The sequence below is a fragment of the Urocitellus parryii genome, chromosome 11 (assembly GCF_045843805.1).
Source record: "Urocitellus parryii isolate mUroPar1 chromosome 11, mUroPar1.hap1, whole genome shotgun sequence".
Classification (NCBI taxonomy): domain Eukaryota; kingdom Metazoa; phylum Chordata; class Mammalia; order Rodentia; family Sciuridae; genus Urocitellus; species Urocitellus parryii.
This window is the reverse complement of record NC_135541.1, coordinates 13428940-13445927: the sequence shown is the minus strand read 5'-3', so window position 1 is coordinate 13445927 and position 16988 is coordinate 13428940. Positions and strand designations below refer to the sequence as shown.

Genomic DNA, 16988 nt, shown 5'->3' with positions numbered 1-16988 from the left:
CTTTGTTTGTATGTGGTGCTGAGGATCGAACCCGGGCTGGATGCATGCCAGGCGAGCACGCTACCACTTGAGCCACATCCCCAGCCCTACCCCCAACATCTTACAGATAAGAAAATTCTGGCCAAAACACAAGGATTTGTTGCAAAGCTAGACAGCACCCAAATATCTTTTTTTTTCTTAATATTTATTTTTTAGTTGTAGTGGACACAATACCTTTATTTTATTTATTTATTTTTATGTGGTGCTGAGAATCAAACCCAGGGCCTCACATATGCTAGGCGAGCGCTCTATTGCTGAGCCATAGCCTCAGCCCAGCACCCAAGTATCTTGACATTCTTTTCCAACATTTTTAGACTGCAAACAAATACAGAACAGACCTCGGAAAGATAGTTATTTATTTTCAGAATACACGATAAACAATCTTAGAAAACTCTGGCATCCCTTCAAAAAGTCAAAGAAAAAAAATCCCTGCTCAAAGCATCTGTCCTAATAAAAACCCAAAAGAAACTTTTCAATAATAAATATATCCATTTCAACTTGAAAACTCAACTAAAATTGGAACTCTATAAGATATTTTTTAGTAAAAAGTAGATAATTTAGAAAGCTAAAGCAGGAGGACTACAAGTTCAAAGCCTCAACAACTTAGCGAGACCCTGTTTCAAAAATAAAATAAAATAAAAAGGACTAAGAATGAAGCTCAGTGGTAAAGCACTCCTGGGTTCAATCCCCCCCTCCAAAAAAAAAAAAAAAAAAAAAGAAAAGTAGATAACGTTGTGCTAGAAAATATAGTCCTGATGGGTCTCTTGTACCCCTATAGGTACATCTTGCTGGTAAGCCAAAAATTTAAGTCCCCATTTTACCCAGGGAATGCCACAGACCTGTGTCTTGGGACTAAGAGAAGTAACACAGAGACTAACATCATGCTACATACTATGCCTTAAGTAATAAACTTCTTTGTCTATGACCCACAAGTCTCCTTTCTCATGCAAACATCCATAAAACAGTACACAGCTAATGAATGCATTAACTCCTAAGTAGGGTTAAAAAAAAAAAATTCCAGACTATGTTCAAGTGTTGACTAAGATTTGTGAGAAATAATTTGTTAAAAGAGTTTATGTTTTCAAAATATATATATATATATATATCAATAATATAGCAATTAGATAGTTTCTTAGCATAATTATTAAAAATAATGGAATGTAATAATGTCCAGTCTTACATATTTTATTCATTACCCTAACTTTTCTTTATAAAATATGTTCCTTAAAATTTTTTTTAATTATTTTCTATCATCTTCTCTCATTCCTAGGCCAGTCAGCACATCTCTAAGAATTAAATAGTTTTCATTTGTTTATGTTTCATCTATTCTAACAAGGAAGAAATTAATAAAGACCCAATCCTGCCATCAAGAAAGGTAGGAGCCAGGCACAGTGACACATGCCTATAATCCCAACAGCTCAGGAGGCTGAGGAAGGAGGATGGAAAGTTCAAAGCCAGCCTCAGCAACTTAGCAAGGCCCTCAGCAACTAGTGAGACCCTGTCTCTAAATAAGGTATTAAAGAAGGCTGGATGTGGCTCAGTTGTTACGCCAAAGTCCAAAGTCAGCCTCAACTATTTAGAAAGCCCCTGTCTCAAAATAAAAAATAAAAGAGAGATGTGGATGTGGTTTAGTGCCCTGGGTTCAAGCCCCAGTGCTCCCACCACCAAAAAAAAAAACAAAAAAACCCAGCTAGGTTTAACCTGATTTAAACATTACACAATACAAAAACAAGGCACCACATAAACATGTACAAGTTTTATGTTTTAACATATCAGTTAACAACAAATTTAGTTTTGGGGGCTGGGGTTATGGCTTAGTGGTAGAGTGCTTGCCTAGCACACATGAGGCCCTGGGTTCGATCCTCACCACATAAATATAAAATGAAGATATTGTGTCCACCTAAATAAAACTAAATAATAAATATTTTTTTAAAAAAATTTAGTCGGGGCTGTGGCTCAAGCGGTAGCGCGCTCGCCTGGCATGCATGCGGCCCGGATTCGATCCTCAGCACCACATACAAAGATGTTGTGTCCGCCGAAAACTAAAAAAATAAATAAATATTAAAATTCTCTCTCTCTCTCTCTTTAAAAAAATAAAAATAAAAAAAATAAAAAATTTTTTTTTTTAATTTAGTTTTAGGGCTGGGGATGTGGCTCAAGCGGTAGCGCGCTCCCCTGGCATGCTGCGTGCGGCCCGGATCCTCAGCACCACATACAAACAAAGATGTTGTGTCCGATGAAAACTAAAAACTAAATTAAAATTCTCTCTCTCTCTCTCTTTAAAAAAAAAATTTAGTTTTAACTTTTAAACAGTTGTAAGCAAAGTGGCTTCTCACAGTGAACATATAAAAAGAATTGATACAATTACAAACATTAAATAAAACAATATTTAACTTGTTTTACTTTAAATTAGCAAGACTAGCCAAACAAGTAGCACACACCTGTAATCTCAGCAACTCAGGAAGCTAAAGCAGGAAGAACCCAAATTCAAGGCCAGTCTCAGAAACTTAGCAAGGACCTACGCAAATTTGCAAGACCCTGCCTCAAAAGATAAAAAGGGATGGGAATGTGATTCAGTAATTAAGCGCCTCTGGATTCAATCCCCAGCACCAAAATAACAACAACAACAATAATAAATTAACATTAATCAACTTAATTTTTTAAAATAATCAAATCTCATTTTGATTTCTATCCTTAAATAATTATAACTTCATTTTTCCCCCAAACACTCCATTTATTCACTCTTAATTTTGAATCATTATAGAAATTTAATGGACAAGGTCTCCATGGCACAGAGTCCTACTGTTGTCTTTTTTTTCTTGCTTTGGACGTGAGACTGGTGAATGTGAAAAATTGGTAGATATTTTACCAATAGTCAAATCTGAGGTAGACTGGAACAGAAATATTAGTAACGTGGGCTATATCATCTTTTGATTGTTGGAACAGATACTGGGATTTATTCCCCCTCCTCTCTAACCCATTTTGTCCCACTGTCCAAGATATCATATTTGCCCACTGTCCCCTTTTACTGGGCAGTTTATATATGTAAAAGATAATAATGTCCCACTGTCTTTTTATAGGACAATGTCTTTTTAAGATAGGATTTTGTAAATCGCCCACGCTGGGATCTTCCTGCCTTGGCCTCTCAAATAGCTGGCTGGCATTATTGGCATGCACCATTGCGCACAACTCATCTTACTTTATACTATCTTTCTACCCAAAAATCTCACCTTCCGTCCCAATTGTCTGACCTCCTGGTATGATCGAAATGTTTTGGGTCCCTTTAAAATTAATGAAATCTATCCCTGTGGTGATAGTTATTAGGAAACAGGGTCTTTTGGAAGGCAATTAAGTCTTAATTGGTGAATGGGATCAGTGAAAAGGCACCATCTAAGTACGAGAAAGCCAGCAACCACCAGAAATGAAATCTGTTGGTGCCTTGATCTTGGACATCCCAGCCTCCAGACTTGTGAGATAAATTTCAGTTGTTTACCCAGTCCATGGTATTTTGCTATAGCAGCCAGAGCAGATTAAGACAGCTCTCAAGACAAGACCCTTCTTAACTTTCAAAACTCCTATCACATCCTCATCTCCCCATCTTTACTCTCCATGTTCTCGCCAGTTAGGTTTTTGTTTTATTTTGTTTTCTTATGTACTCAAACATGCCAGTCTCTGTCCTGCCTTTGGTCTTTAACAATACTCCTTCCCATTGTTCCTGAAGCTCTTGACTTCCAACCTTTCAGATCTCAGCTCAAATCACCACTTGTCCTCACAAAGTCCTCCCCTGAATATACTATGTGAGTAACAACTCCCTCCCTCCTTATACTCTATCATATTACCCTGTTTATTTCCTCTACAGTTTGGTCATAATCTATAATTATCTTGTTTATTTATAATATTGCAGTAAAGGAGACAGATCTTTAAAGTAAGGACATTTCCAAAAAGGCAAAAAGACTTGTTTTATGCCCAGAAAAACCAGCCACATAGTAGTCACTCCAGTGAATAAATTAATCACATGAGTACTATCATGTTATTTCTTATTCATATGTGATTGCCTTTATTCTAACAGATTTTAAGCTCTCTGGGGGTAGTACTAGGCTTATATTTCTTTATCTCCCTCCCAAGGCTTCTAACATAATATTGAGCCATATATTAAAAGGAAAAAATTAAATTTTAAAATTTTATTTAAAACATTGTTGGCTGGGGATATGGCTCAAGCGGTAGCGCGCTCGCCTGGCATGTGTGGGGCCCGGGTTCCATCCTCAGCACCACATACCAACAAAGACGTTGTGTCCGCCGAGAACTAAAAAATAAATATTAAAAATTCTCTCTCTCTCTCCTCTCTCACTCTCTCTTTAAAAAAATAAAAATAAAAAAATACAATAAAATAAAACATTGTTGACTAAATAATAATATGGGAGGGAAGCATGAGTTTTTCAAACTTTTATTGGGGGGGGGGGCACCGGGGATTGAACTCAGGGGCATTTGACCACTGAGCCACATCCCCAGTCCTACTTTTATTTTATTTAGAGACAGGGTCTTACTGAGTTGTTAAGCACCTCACCATTGCTGAGGATGGCTTTGAACTTGTGATCCTCCTGTCTCAGCCTCCCAAGCCACTGGGATTACAGGCATGTGCCACTGTGCCCAGCCTCAAACATAATTTTGAAAAGCAAACAAACCTAAGTTCAATCTCAGCTCCACTTTACATGTATGATCCTGGCAAGTTACTTCACTTCTATACCTTAATTTTCTCATCTACAAAATAAATCTGATTCACAAAACTACTATGAGGCAACTAAAATGAAGTAATTAATACACCACCCAGCAGTGAGTAAATAATTAATATGGCACCTTACTATTATTCCCAATTAAAACAAATAAACCAAATGGCCCTACTGTAAAGATCAGAACTACTGCTGTTAAGTCAGGTGCAGTGGTACACACCTGTAATCCCAGCAACTTGGGGCACTGAGGCAGAAGGATCACAATTCTGAGGCCAGTATCAGCAAATTAGGGTGACCCTGTCTCAAAATAAAAAAATTTAAAAAGGGCTGTGGACATAGCTCAGTAATAAAGTGCTCCTGGTTTCAATTCCCAGTACCTCCCCACACCAAAAAAAAAAGAAAGAAAAAACTACTTAAGCAAAAGCATCCAAACACTATAAATAAGAGGGAGCTCAAGTATCCTTGCTTCCACTTGAAAGGGTATTTTGCTAATTTGATCAATCCTTTCAGAAATCTCATTCTAATCTCAAAGAACAGTTTTAACTAAATGTAACATTTGTAGCCATAGGATCAAAATGTTACAGAATAGAACCCACCTCTATTTTAAGAAGAGACAATATCACTTAATCAAATTAAAGTCAGCATATTATAGCAATGCATATCCACATTTATAGCAGCACAATTCACAATAGTATAAACACAGAAACAGCCTAAGTGTCCATCAACAGATGAATGGATAAAGAAAATGTGGTATATATAAACATGGAGTTTTATTTAGTCATAAAGAAATAAAATTGTGTCATTTGCAGGAAATGGATAAAACTTGAGAACATAACATTAAGCAAAATAAGTCAAACTCAAAAAGTCAAAGGTCATATGTATTCTCTCTTATGTGGAAGCTAGACAGGAAAAACAAAAAGAAAGGTAAAGGTAGATCTCATGAAAATCAAAGGGAGATCAACAGAGTAGAAGTAAGGAACAGAGACAGGGAAGAAGAGAGAGAAAGGGGAAATACTGGGGAATGACACTGGACAAAATATGTTGTTATACTGCAAGTATATACGAATATGTAACAATGAGCCCACCATTACTTATAATTTAGCAACAAAAATTTTACAAAAAATTAATATCAATCATACAACAAATATTTAACAAGCCTATAATATACCAATGGCCCTACTGTAAAGATCAGAACTATAATAAGGCAATAATTAGAATAGCAGCAAACAGCATAAGCTTTCAGACCAGTCAGCCCTGCAGCTCGTATTCCCATTCTTGTGTGACTCTGGGCAATCTTCATCTCTCCATTTATGAAAAGAAACAGTAATACTAACATCATAGGTTGTTTTAAGAATCAACTAGCTTACTCCATATACACTAGCATATGAGTTCCTATTATCCTTATATAATAATCCAGATAAGCAGCCAATTTAGAATCTTGTCTAGGGAATCAACTATAGCAGGCTATATTCTATATTGCATTAAAGTCAAAGCCTATTGTGCAACCCTGAAAATAAAATAAAAGCACTATCAAAGTATGTGACTTTGAGAGAGATTAAGGTAAGATTTTTCCCTAAAATATGGCCTAGGGGCTGGGGATGTGGCTCAGTGGTGTAGTGCTTACCTAGCATACATGAGGCCCTGGGTTCAATTCTTAGCATCACAAAAAAAAAAAGCCCACCAGGAAGAGAAGATTAGGACAGACAGGCAGAAGACCATGTAAAAACATTCAAAGTTAGCAATGTTTAGGCCAAGGAGAGAGGCACTCATTCTTAACCCTACCAACACCTTCATCTCAGACTTCTAGCCTCCAGAACCATAAGGAAACAAATGTGTATGTTTAAATCATCCAGTCTGTGGTATTCTGTCAAGATAGCTCCAGAAACTAATAAAGTACCAATATGGAAGATCTCTAAATATTAAGTTTTTAAAAACAGGTACAAGGGCTGGGGTTGTGGCTCAGTTGGTACAGAGTTTGCCTAGCACATGTGAGGCACTAGGTTCAATCCTCAGCACCACATTAAAAAATAAAATAAAGGTACTGTGACCATCTACTATAAAAAATATTAAAAAAAAAAACAGGTATAGAACAATGTGTGTAACATGCCAGTTTATTTGTGTTTTTTCTTTAATGTAAAGGATATACACATACTTACAGATGTAGGGACCACCTGAAAAGACATGAAAGAAACTGGTAAGAAGGGCTGCTTCTAGGGAAGGGATATAGGTGTCTGGAATAAGTAGTCTCATTTTCTATCATGTTCTCATTAGTACTGAAGTTTTCACCATCTGCATGTAGTAGCTAATTTTAAAAAACAAAACTATGGGGGCTGGGGTTATGGTTCAGCGGTAGAGCACTCACCTAGCACCTGCAAGACCCTAAGTTCAATCCTCAGCACCACATAAAAATAAATAAATAAAATAAAGGCATTGTGTCCAACTACACCTAAAAAATAAATATTTTTTAAAAAAATCTACGTACTAAAATTAAAGGATCTACAAAACATATTCAACAATTAAGAAAAAAAAAACCCACCAGCAAATCTGAGATCTAACAACTAACAAGTACTGAAAAACCAAAATCCTTCATCTATTCATTATCTCAGGCAACTTTTTAAAAATGGCCTGCATGTATATTCAAAGAGTCATAAAAAAATATTCACATCATTTGTCTAAGTCCATTTCAAACCATGTATCCAAAAGGAAGAAAACACTTCATCAACAATGTGAAGGCATGGCTGTACAGGTCTGTAATCCCAGCAATTTGGGAGGCTGAAGCAGGAGGACTGCAAATTCCAGGCTAGCCTAGGCAACTTAGCAAGACTCTTCCTCAAAATAAAAATAAATTTTAAAAAGGGATGGGGGTCTGGGGTGGTGGCTCAGTGGTAGAGCTCTCACCTAGCACATGCGAGACGCTGGGTTTGATCCTCAGCACCACATAAAAATAAATAAAAATAAAGGTATTGTGTCCAACTACAACTAAAAAAATATTTTTTAAAAAAAGGAAGGGGATGGGAACGTAGCTCAATGGGAGAGTGTCCCTGGGTTCAATCCCCAATGGGGAGAGGGGTGTAAAAACAAATTAACAGTAGGTAAGTCTATTAGTTAAAAAAAAAAAAAAACCAAGACCCTCAAGCACCTAAAAGACCTTCTCCAATCAGTATATAAGTTAGGACCTATAGGCTTCTGTTCTTCTATTAACCAAAAAAAAAAAAAAAGTCAGCAAAACATCTTAGGTGCCCATTATAGTGATATACTGGGTAAGATAGAAACTATGCCTTCAAAAGCCTTCAAACATTTCAATAATTTACTGAATGCTTACACTGTGCCAAACACTATGCTAGGATATTGAACATACATCATCTTATATACTTTTCTAGTTATAAATATAAAATGCTAACAACTGTAGTCTCCAACTGCTACAAATTTACACTATAAGTAAGTGCCATAAGTGTTCACAGGAGTAGTAAATATGGGGCCACATGCAGTGGCACATGCCTATAATCCCCCCTGCAGCTCAGGAAGCTGAGGCAGGAGGATCACCAGTTTGAAGCCAGCCTCAGAAACTTGGCCAGATCCTAAGCAACTTAGCCAAGACCCTTTCTCAAAACAAAACATTGAAAGGGCTGGGGATGTGGCTCTGTGGTTAAGCACGCCGGGGTTCAACCCCTGCCCCCTCTCCCAAAAAATGATAGCAGCAAATGTGGGGAGCCAGCAGGCATGGTGGCACACACCTGTAATCCCAGCAATTCAAGGACAGCAATTTAGTAAGGCCCTAAGCAATTAATTTAGTGAGACCATGTCTCAAAATTAAAAAGAAAAGTGGGGGGTGTAGTTCAGTGGTAAAGCACCTCTGGGTTCAATCCCCAGTTAAAAATATTTTTTTAAAAGTAGCAAATACATAACAGTGGTCTACAAAGTAAGAATAAGTCTCTTGGGCTGGGGATGTGGCTCAAGTGGTAGTGCGCTTGCCTGGTATGCGTGCGGCCCGGGTTCGATCCTCAGCACCACATACCAACAAAAGATGTTGTGTCCGCCGAAAACTAAAAAATAAATATTACAAAAATTCTCTCTCTCTCTCTCTCTCTCTCTCTCTCTCTGTCCTCTCTCACTCTTAAAAAAAAAAAAAAAAAGAATAAGTCTCTAATTAGATGAAATATCAGGAGATAGGATTCCATAGTGAGAAACAACAACAAAAATATCACACCTGAATGAGTCCAAATCACAAAGAGGCTGAAAGCCAGGCAAGAAGAGATTTAACCTGGGTGAGGTACAGTGAGCTACCATTTCTTTTATATCCATCAACAACAGGGTTTTTTGTTTGTTTTTAAGGAGTACCAATACCGTATTTGTATCCCCAGGTGAACTATCAAAGAAAATCAGATAAAGTCAGAAAACTTAGTTAAAGTACTGTAATATTACACAAGAGGCTAAAGTAGGAGTATCTCAAGCTCAAAGTTAACCTGGACAACTTAGCAAGACCTCATCTCAAAAAAAAATAAAAAAGCACTGAGTATGTGGCTCAGTGGTAAAGGGCCCTGGGTTCAATCCCCAGTACCACAAAAAAAATTTTTAATTTTTAAATTTTGATCAGGTTGTGGAGGCTTTGTATAAAGGGAGGCAAATTTGAAGAAGTCTTGTTTTTGTTTCTTGCTGTACTGGGGATCAAACTCAAAAAATAAAATATAAAAAGGGCTAGGGATGTAGGTCATTAGGAGACCACCCCTGGGTTCCATCCCCAGTACCACCAAAAAGAAAAATGAAGACCACTTGGCAGGGACTAGAGATGCAGCTTGGTGATAAACTGACTGCCTACCATGCATGAGACCCTGGTTTCAATCCGCAACACTGCAAAATCTTAATAATATATACATATCATTCAAAAAAGAATAACAAGAAATACTGTAACATTTGCTTTGAAGGCTGCATCAGTAGGCACAGGTATTTCAGCTTGATGACACAGAAAATTAACAATATGTTTCACCTAAAAACTTTAAAAACTCAAGAGAAACAAAGAGTGGCAAAGAGTGAAAAATAACCAATACATGTTGGCAACAAACTGGGCTTTTCAAGCATACTTTGAAACTAAGAACACCACCATGTAGATTTCTACCTTGACTATCAACTGTTTCTTCAAATATTAAACACATTTGGTAACTAAGTTCCTATAATGGTTCTATAAATAGATTACGGAATACAATTGCTTAAAGTCTATTTTTAAGGAACATCTTACAAAATTAAGTTTAATACTGTCATTGATTGAAAGTGATTACAGCTGTTCCTGCTTCCTGTCATGTTCTTGCCTGAACGGCTGTCACATCCTCTACGGATCTTTGCTGGTATGACATTTTTAGAGTGAGAACTCCTCTGCCTACCCTATTTTAAAATGCAACCCAAGTTCTACCAGACCCTCAACACTTTACAACACTTTACTCCATGAGCATCTCTATACTGTTTAGTGAATACACAATTCTACTGCTTTTTTTTTTTTTTTTTTTTTTTTGTGGTGGTGGTGGTATGGGGGATTGAACCCAAAGGCACTGAAATCTACCACTGATCTATATGCCCAGCCCCTTTTTATTTATTTACTTATTTTATATTTTTAGTTATAGATAGCACAATACCTTTATTTGATTTACTTATTTTTATGGTACTGAGGATAGAACCAGTGCCTGAAGCAAGCACTCTACCACTGAATCATAACCCCAGCTCCTAGCCCTTTTAAGACAGGGTCACTCTCAGTTGCCCAAGCTGGCCTCAAATCTGCAATCTTCTTGCCTCAGCCTCCAGGTAGCTGAAAATACAGGTGTGCACCACCCACCATACCCAGATCTACTGACTTTTTTTTTTTTTTTTTTTTTTTTGTACCAGGGATTGAACTCAGGGGTTCTGGACAACTGAGCCACATTCTCAGCCCTATTTTATGTTTTATTTGGAAACAGTATCTCACTGAGTTGCTTAGAGCCTCCACATTGCTGAAGCTAACTTTGAACTCCTGTCTCAGCCTCCCCAGCTGCTAGGATTACAGGAGTGTGCCACAGATCCACTTTTTTTTTTTTAATATTTTTTTTTAGTTGTTGATAGACCTTTATTTTATTTATTTATTTATATGAGGAGCTGAGAACCGAACCCAGTGTCTCACACATGCCAGGCAAATGCACTAACTCTGAGCCCCAGCCCCCGCCCAATACAATTCTACTTTTAAATGGGCAAAAACAGAACAAAAACCTTTCCATAGAAAAGCAGCATTCCAAAAAAGTACACATGCACCACACTGTGCCTGCAACTGTATCAGAGTCAAATCCTTAATGTAAACAATCCTATACTCCTTGGTTTTGGATTAAAATATGCCTCTAATTCTGAACAACTCATTTAGATTTTTTTTACTCTGGTACTGACAATTGAACCCAGGGAGCACTCAACCACTGAACTACATTCTCAGTTTTTTTTTAAATTAGTTATTGATGGACCTTTATTCATTTATTCGTTTATATGTGGTGTTGAGACTCAAACTCAGTGCCTCACACATGCTAGGCAAGCGTACTACCACTGAGCCGCAACCCCAGCACATTCTCAGTTCTTTTTAATTTTTTATTTTGAGACATGGTCTTGCTAAACTGCCAAGGTTAAACTTGCCATCTTCCTGCCTCACTCTCCTGAGTTCTTGGAATTACAAATGTGCACCACCACACCAAGTTCTTTTAGATTTAAAATCAATTAAAGGGGGCTGGGGATGTGGCTCAAGCGGTAGCGCGCTCACCTGGCACACATGCGGCCCGGGGTTCAATCCTCAGCACCACATATAAACAAAGATGCTGTGTCCACTGAAAACTAAAAAATAAATATTAAAAAATTCTCTCTCTCCCTCTCTCTCTCAAAAATAAAATTTAAAAAAATAATAAAATAAGATCAATTAAAGTACATAATGTTAAGGAATCACATAACTGCAAATAATTATCTCCAGAATTTAAAAGTTGCTTCCACCAGGCACAGTGGCATATATGTAATCCCAGTGATTCAGGAGACTAAGGCAGGAAGATCACAAATTTAAGCCTGGCCTCAGCAACTTAGCAATACCCTGTCTCAAAATAAGAAATAAAGAAAGACTGGGGATGTAACTCAGTGGCAGAGTGCCCCCTGGGTTCGATCCTCAGAACGGCAAAAGGAAAATTCAAAAAACAAAGGTAAACTTTTAAAGAAATAGGATAAGGGATAGGGATGTGGCTCAGTGGTAGAGCACTTGCCTAGCGTGGGCAAGACCCCAGGGTCAATCTCTAGCATCATAAAAATCAAATAAAAATAAAGAAATAGAGTAACCCAAACCAAGTTCCTAGTCCCAACCCTTATAAAGTTCCCCATTCCATCTCTCTTGAATAACTGGTAACAGCAATATGTGAAATAACTGTTCTGTTCATGGTTGTGATTTAACTAGAACCAAGGACACCTGTTAAGGATAATATATCATCACTTCCATGTAATATTTACTAGGGAGGGAGGTCAATCTAAAAGATGAGGACTTGAGTTTTTCAGGATGGAATAAGGGGATTTAGGGCAGTATGTTACAAGGAAAAACAGCAAAACTATATACCACATTATAAAATACAAAGAAAGGGCTGGGGATGTGGCTCAAGCAGTAGCGTGCTCGCCTGGCATGCGTGTGGCCCAGGTTCGATCCTCAGCACCGCATACAAACAAAGATGTTGTGTCTGCCAAAAACTAAAAAATAAATATTAAAAAAATTCTCTTTCTTTAAATAAATAAATAAATAAATAATAAAATAAAATAAAATACAAAGAAATATGTCATACCACAAGTTCCTTAAAAAATTACATATGTGAACAATTACTAGGAAAAATTTTATAGCAAAAACATAAAACAAATTATTTGAATCACAAATGGAACAGCTAATTATAGAACTTTCAGAATGTTAAAATATTGGCTTTGAAGTACTGTAAACTTTGCAGAATACTAGAAAACAAATTACTCAAACTAGGACCAATGACCCAAGAAGAGAAGAAATTGGAGACAATGACTCCATTTCAAAATTTCCTTTGCAGCCAGTGGACAATCAATTAATTCTTCAGTCCCTTCTAACACACCTTGCCTAATTTTAACTTGAGATGAAGCTACACCCCAAAGATCTCTTTCATATATATCAGGTTCGGTTCCATCTCAAGAAAGTCCAAACTAAAGTACTTGTACAATTCTTCTGTGAGGTTTAAGCCAAAGCAATAATAAATCCTATGTGGCTCTACCATTCACCTGTATTAGAAACTTAAGGGAAATTTTTTTTCTACTTTTCTACTCATAGCAAACATTAATTGACACCCCAACAGCCTTGGACCTAATGGAGATTACTAATCCACCATTTTCTCAAAACTTTAAATTTTTCCACGGTAGGGGCTCGAGATGTGGCTCAAGCAGTAGCTCGCTTGCCTGGCATTCGCGGGGCGCTGGGTTCGAACCTCAGCACCATATAAAAATAAAATAAAGATGTTGTGTCCACTGAAAACTAAAAAAATAAATATTAAAAAAAAATTCTATCGGGCTGGGGATGTGGCTCAAGCGGTAGTGCGCTCGCCTGGCATGTGTGCGGCCCAGGTTCGAACCTCAGCACCACATACAAACAAAGATGTTGTATCGGCCGAAAAACTAAAAAATAAATATTAAAAAGTTCTCTCTTTAAAAAAAAAAAAAATTCTCTCTCTTTAAAAAAATTAAAAATAAAAAAAAATTCCATGGGAAAGAAAAAAAACTTCATCAAACAAGCATAAGAAATACCAAGCTAAACAGATTCTCTGATGATCTAACTTCTCTGAATTTTTAATAAACTTACATACATTATGAATTCCAAGATCAGGATATAATAAGTAGAATTTCCAATTTATTTGACACCCAAACCCATAGAAACATCTTTTAGGTATTCTGAAATACACTAAACACAGGCACTATTCTAACAATTAAAATTATCCCCTACCTCCATATTTAATAATTTACAAACTATTACAATGATTGAACATTCCCTTTTGCCCTATAATGAACAGAGCAAATAAATAACATAGGGCTGGGGATGTGGCTCAAGCGGTAGCGCGCTCGCCTGGCACGCATGCGGCCCGGGTTCGATCCTCAGCACCACATACAAAGATGTTGAGTCTGCCGAAAACGAACAAACAAATAAATAAATAGATAGATAGATAGATAGATAGATAGCCCAAAATAATTCATACATTTCCTAGCTTAAATTTTAGGAATATATTTGTATACTTTGTGAAACAAAGGAAGATATTTGACATTGTTTAAATCCTAGCCCTGATATTAACAGAAAATATCCATTTATTTCAAGTTATCTGATAAATAAAAATTTACATTTTAAAATATAATAATTTATTTTAAAATCTTACTTTTGGGGTTGGGGATATGGATCATTGTGTTTGCCTACCATGCACACAGCCCTGGGTTCAATCCCCAGCACCACAAAATATAAAAATAATCTGTTAATCTTAAACCCTACAATAAAAGTATGTTTTTTCCTGGAAAAAAAAAAATGATACATAGATGGTTCAATTTCAGAAGAGCTCTAAAACAGAGCTCCTCTCAAAGCATTCATCTAGTAAAACAAGTACTAGTAGTTATAGTAATTATATTATGATGAAAGTGTATGAAACAGGGTTGGGGCGGTTGGGGCGGTTGGGGGGGGCGGGGGGGCGAGGGGGGGTAGTTTACCAGAGATTGAACCCAGGGGTGTTCAACCAACGACCTACATCCCCAGCCCTTTTTATACTTTATTTAGAGAAAAGTTCTCACTAAGTTGCTGAGGCTGGCTTTGAACTCAAAATCCTTCTGATCCTGATGAGATTATAGGCATGTGCTACCACACCAAGTCCAGATATTATTCTTAAAAAAAAAAAAAAAAGTATTCTTTTAATTTTCCTACTCTTCTTCATCTGCTTTTAAACAGATTAAAAAACAAACCAAAAATATTACAAATAAACTGCCTACTAAGAGAACAAATTCGGGGGGGCCGGGGTTCAGCGGTAGAGTACTCCCCTAGCATGTGTGTGCCCTGGGTTTGATCCTCAGCATTGCATAAAAATAAATAAAGGTATTGTGTCCAACTACAACTAAAAAATAAATACTTTTAAAAAATTCTTTAAAAAAAAGAGAACAAATGGACTGAGCTTAAATATTGCTTATTCTTTTTTCTAAATTTATATTCTTCTCACACTCATTTTAGCACTAATACAGTATTCCTTTATTCCACCACAACTTCATCCTCTGATTTCACTTGTTCTTCCTTTGAACTGTTCTCTGACAGCTTTTCTCTTTTCAGTAACAAATACTGATAATCTCTTCACTGAAAGGATAGCTTTATAGCTAACAATATAATAGATGGCTTCAGACTGCCACCTGGGAAGAAGAGGATGGACACAGGTGTGCCTGAGATATTGATCCCCCAGCTCTTCTGGCATACTGAGTCTCCACTGGCCATCAAGAAACAGCCTCTCCATTTACCCTAGGGTGGCATACAGATACCTTTCTATGGCTACTTTGATTTGAAAAGGGTTGGGAAGCATTACTCTAGAGCATATACTGCACAAAAATAATGCTGGTGAATTTCTCCTACACCCAATAGTTTAAGAAAAAGGAAACATATTAGGGAAATAAATTCAATGTACTCCTTGAAGAATAGCAATAATTTTTCAGGATGGCAGCTTAAGTATTAGTTATTAACATTTCTCCCCTGAGATTAGAGATGTGGCTTATTTTTACTTCATTTATTTATTTTGGTACTGGAGATTGAACCCAGGGGTGCTCTCCCATTGCACTGAACTACATCCTACCTTTTTTTATTTTGAGACAAGGTCTTGAACACTAACCAAACTTTCGATCTTCCTGCCTCAGTCTCCCAAGCAGCTGGAGTGGGCTTAGGGCATAGCACCACTATGCACAGCTAGTTATGATTTATTTTAACAAAGAAACCAGAAAATACTTTTCAAGTTGGACCACCTAAATGCCAACTTTGTATTTCACCTCTAAGCTTTCATAACCAATATGAATTATCCTGATCATAAACTTAGATCATTCCTCAACCAGAACAACTGGTTTTCAATAAAATGTCATTTAGGTTCAAAAGTAAATTCATATGCTAAACTAGAACTTATGATTATTACTAAGGGAAGCAATAGCACTTTAATAACTTCAAACAATTCACTAGTTCCTCATAAGGAACAGACAAGGAGGTGATTCTACACCTTAAGCAAGAAAGCATAATTCCTTTAAAAGCCAAACAGAGCTGGGTACAAAGGTGCATGCCTATGATCCCAGAGGCTCAGGAGGCTGAGGCAGGAAGATTTCAAATTCAAAGCCAGCCTCAGCAATTTAGCAAGGCCCTAAGCAACTCAGTGAGACCCTGTCTCTAAACAAAATACAAAAAAGGGCTGGGGATATAGCTCAGTTAAAGCACCCCTGGGTTCAACACCCAGTACCAAAAAAAAAAAAAGGCAAGCATAATTCTTTTTTTTTTAAATATTTTTTTTTTTAGTTTTCGGTGGATACAACATCTTTGTTTGTATGTGGTGCTGAGGATCGAACCCGGGCCGCACGTATGCCAGGTGAGTGTGCTACCGCCTGAGCCACATCCCCAGCCCAAGCATAATTCTTTTAAAAGCCAAACAGGCTTCAGATTCATTTTCAAATTAAAATCCTTGCAATTCTTACATGGCCTAAAAGAAACCTGGCTATCCTTCAGTAGAGGGGGAAAAAAATAATGCACCCATCATTGTTTCTGAAATACCTTACATCACCATAGCAGTTCCAGTTTCAAAAAGAATGCTTCAAAACAATACACAGGGACTAGGGATCAGCGGTAGTGCACTTGCCTGGCATGTGTGAGGTTCAATTCTCAGCATCATATATAAATAAATAAATGAAATAAAGGTCTATTAACAACTAAAAAAAGAGATGAAATTTAAAAAAAAAAAAAAAAACATGCTGGAGCTGGGGTTCAGTGGTAGAGTGCTTGCCTGGCATGTATGAGGCACTGGGTTCAATCCCCAGCACCACATAAAAAAAACTAAATAAACAAAATAAAGGTATTGTGTCCATCTACAACTAAAAATATTTTAAAAAAAAAAAAACAATACAAGGGCTGGGGTTGTGACTCATTGATAGAGAGCTCGCCTACCCTGGGTTCAATTCTCAGCACCACATAAAAAAATAAAG

At 37.0% G+C, this 16988-nt stretch overlaps 1 protein-coding gene across 4 annotated transcripts in view; it reads right to left on the bottom strand.

The window, feature by feature from the left end:
- Cdc42 (cell division cycle 42) overlaps positions 1-16988 on the bottom strand; it is a 41629-nt gene that overhangs the window by 18918 nt on the left and 5723 nt on the right. Inside the window, exon 1 of one of the 4 annotated variants that reach the window (XM_077791639.1) lies at positions 11527-11546. The exons of the other annotated variants lie outside the window; for them this stretch is intronic. The gene's annotated coding sequence lies outside the window, so the exon portion shown is untranslated. Of the gene's footprint in view, positions 1-11526; positions 11547-16988 lie in introns of those variants that run through there. 4 annotated transcript variants of the gene reach the window in all.